Raw genomic sequence first — 3,498 nt, forward strand, 5'->3', positions numbered from 1 at the left:
TTTTTTTTTTTTTTTTTTTTGACAGGGTCTCACTGTGTTGCTGAGGCTGGAGTGCAGTGGCACAATCACTTTATGCTCTGTCTCAATCCCCACTGCAGCCTTGACCTCCCAGGCTCAAGCGATCTTCCCACCTCAGCCTCCCAAGTAGCTGGGACCACAGGCATGTGCCACCATGCTCAGTTAATTTTTGTATTTTTAGTACAGACAAAGTTTTGCGACGTTGCCCAGGCTGGTCTTGAACTCCTGGGTTCAAGTGATCCACCCACCTCCCAAAGTCTTGGGATTACAGGTATGAGCCACTGCAGCCCGCCAAGAACTGTTTTGCTCTGGACATGTTTCTTGACATTAACCATTTATCTGTGTGTTTCAGGCTCAATAACTGTGATTGATTAAATTTGGGTTTTCTTAGCTAATACCTAATCCAGTCTGGATCCCTTGGGATTAAGTCCAAGTAATCCTGATTGGCTTTTGGGTTTCCCTGAGTGTTCTTAATTTCGGTTTAGCATCATGTCCTTGAAACGTTGTGTCTTTTACGCCCTGCTCTTCAATATTGCCTCTATCAAGCATGTGGTTAACCAAAACCCTAGATTCCTTTTTATTAATTTGCTGCTAAAGCATGTCAGCCCCATTCTGTACCAAATCAATTATTTGTGTTAATGTAAAAATATATGATTACATTTGGTTTTGTTAAATTTCATCTTGTAGATTTGGTACAACAGTCCAGTCTGTTAAAACAATTTTGGATCTTCACTTCCATCGCACTAGGTACTCCTCTAAACTTTTTATTATCTAAAAATGTGTCACTGGGGAGATCACAAAATTTATAGACAGCAGGCACAAAGAAGACTTTTCGATACTATCTTTTTATTTATTATTATTTTAGAGACAGTGTCTCACTCTGTGTCCCAGGTTGGAGTCCAGTGGCACAATCATATAATAGCTCACTGCAGTCTCAAACTCATGAGCTTGAGGGATCCTCCCACCTCAGCCTTCCAAAGTGTTGACATTACAGGCGTGTGCCACCACACCCAGCTAATCTTTATTGTATCGTATTGTATTGTATTGTATTTTATAGAGAGGTCTTGATGTGTTTAAGGCTGGTCTCAAACTCTTGGCCTCAAGCGATCCTCCCACATCAGCCTCCCAAAGTGCTGGGATAACAGATGTGAGCCACCACACCCAGCCCTCCTTTTCAATTGAAAATGACCAAAACCTACATAAACTTAAGCCAACAGGAACTTTATCAGATGGAGACTGAGCTGTCTCACTGACTCCAAGACAGGCATGGCGTTGGCCTGAGAGAGGCAAGGTAGGAGACAGGTAATCATCCCTCCCTCCTGAGCTCGGCCTCTTTATTCTCAATCCCCAACATCCCTTCTTCCTCTTCCAACACTCCCTTCAACCCCAGTCCACCCTCCCGTCCCACTGGCCCTTACTGTCATGTATGCATGACCACAGACCCACCAGGTGTGGACCATGGTAAAAGCACTTGTGCCCACTTCCAGCTAAAACTCTTTACATTGGATGTGCATTCAGGCACCAAGGCCTCTGCCAGACCACCAGTTTCATTTATTTCTACTGACTTCCCTTCAATTTTATCCCCTGGGCCATGAGAACTATCACAGATATCCAGAGTTTACACCTTTCCTCTGGCCTCAGAGCAAAGCCCAATTTCTGTTTCCACAAGGCAGTAGTTTGGGTTAGATATCCACCGTGGTCCACGCAAAGGTGGCAAGAGGACAAGTTCAAAGAGAATAAACATGGCTTCCTGGAGTCATCCTCTGTGACTGAGTGCAATTCTCAAAGAAAGAGGTATACAATATTGACAACTACCTGATGAGCAAATGCCTCAATTTATTTACTATAGAGATATCAATGGATGCCAACTCTAAGTCTAAAATATATGGATCAGGTTCACCCAAGTTTAAAGTAGTGGAAGGTTTTGCAGTGGGAAAAGTTGTGAGAATCAAAATGGAGTCACTTATGTCATCCTTAACAAAATAGAGCCAAGAGGTCATGGAGGTAGGGGGAGGCTCTCAGGCATGATTTGCCTGATAAAAGGAACTATCACAGGAAATGTTATCAACCCATGGTTTGCTACATGAGTCACACAAGGACAGCTAGCAGCTTGTACACGAACACTTGCCTGATACATTGTCTCCACTAAAGAACTGACAACAACTGGAGGGTTCTAAGATGACTGAATAGGAACAGCTCCAGTCTATAGCTCCCAGCGTGAGCAACACAGAAGACAGGTGATTTCTGCATTTCCAACTGAGCTTTGAAGAGAGTACTAGTTCTCCCAGCACAGAGTTTGAGGTCTGAGAATGGACAGACTGCCTCCTCAAGTGGGTCCCTGATGCCCAAGTAGCCTAACTGGGAGGTACCTCCCAGTAGGGGCCGACTGACACCTCACACAGCCAGATGCCCCTCTGAGATGAAGCTTCCAGAAGAATGATCAGGCAATAACATTTGCTGTTCTGCAATATTCGCTGTTTTGCAGCCTCCGCTGGTGATACCCAGGCAAACAGGGTCTGGAGTGGACCTCCAGCAAACTCCAACAGACCTGCAGCTGAGGGTCCTCACTGTTAGAAGGAAAACTAACAAACAGAAAGGACATCAACACCAAAACCTCATCTGTACGTCACCATCATCAAAGACCAAAGGTAGATAAAACCACAAAGATGGGGAGAAATCAGAGCAGAAAAGCTGAAAATTCTAAAAATTAGAGTACCTCTTCTCCTCCAAAGGAACGCAGCTGCTTGCCAACAATGGAACAAAGCTGGACGGAGAATGACTTTGATGAGTTGAGAGAAGAAGGCTTCAGACGATTGGACTTCTCCGAGCTAAAGGAGGATGTTCGAACCCATCATAAAGAAGCTAAAAACCTTGAAAAAAGATTAGATGACTGGCTAACTAGAATAACCAGTGTAGAGAAGTCCTTAACCGACCTGATGGAGCTGAAAACCATGGCACGAGAACTACATGACACATGCACAGTAGCTGATTCGATCAACTGGAAGAAAGGGTATCAGTGATTGAAGATCAAATGAATGAAATGAAGCAAGAAGAGAAGTTTAGAGAAAAAAGAGTGAAAAGAAACAAACAAAGCCTCCAAGAAATATGGGACTACATGAAAAGACCAAATCTACGTCTGATTGGTGTACCTGAGAGTGACAGGAAGAATGGAACCAAGTTGGAAAACATTCTTCAGGATATTATCCAGGAAAACTTCCCCAACCTAGCAAGGCAGGCCAACATTCAAATTCAGGAAATACAGAGAACGCCACACAAAGATACTCCTCGAGAAGAGCAACTCCAAGACGCATAATTGTTAGATTCACCAAAGTTGAAATGAAGGAAAAAATGTTAAGGGCAGCCAGAGAGAAAGGTCGGGATACCCACAAAGGGAAGCCCATCAGACTAACAGCAGATCTTTCGGCAGAAACTCTACAAGCCAGAAGAGAGTGGGGGCCAATATTCAACATGCTTTTTTTT

This window comes from Mandrillus leucophaeus, unplaced genomic scaffold (assembly GCF_000951045.1).
Source record: "Mandrillus leucophaeus isolate KB7577 unplaced genomic scaffold, Mleu.le_1.0 Scaffold167, whole genome shotgun sequence".
In the NCBI taxonomy this organism is placed as follows: Eukaryota; Metazoa; Chordata; class Mammalia; order Primates; family Cercopithecidae; genus Mandrillus; species Mandrillus leucophaeus.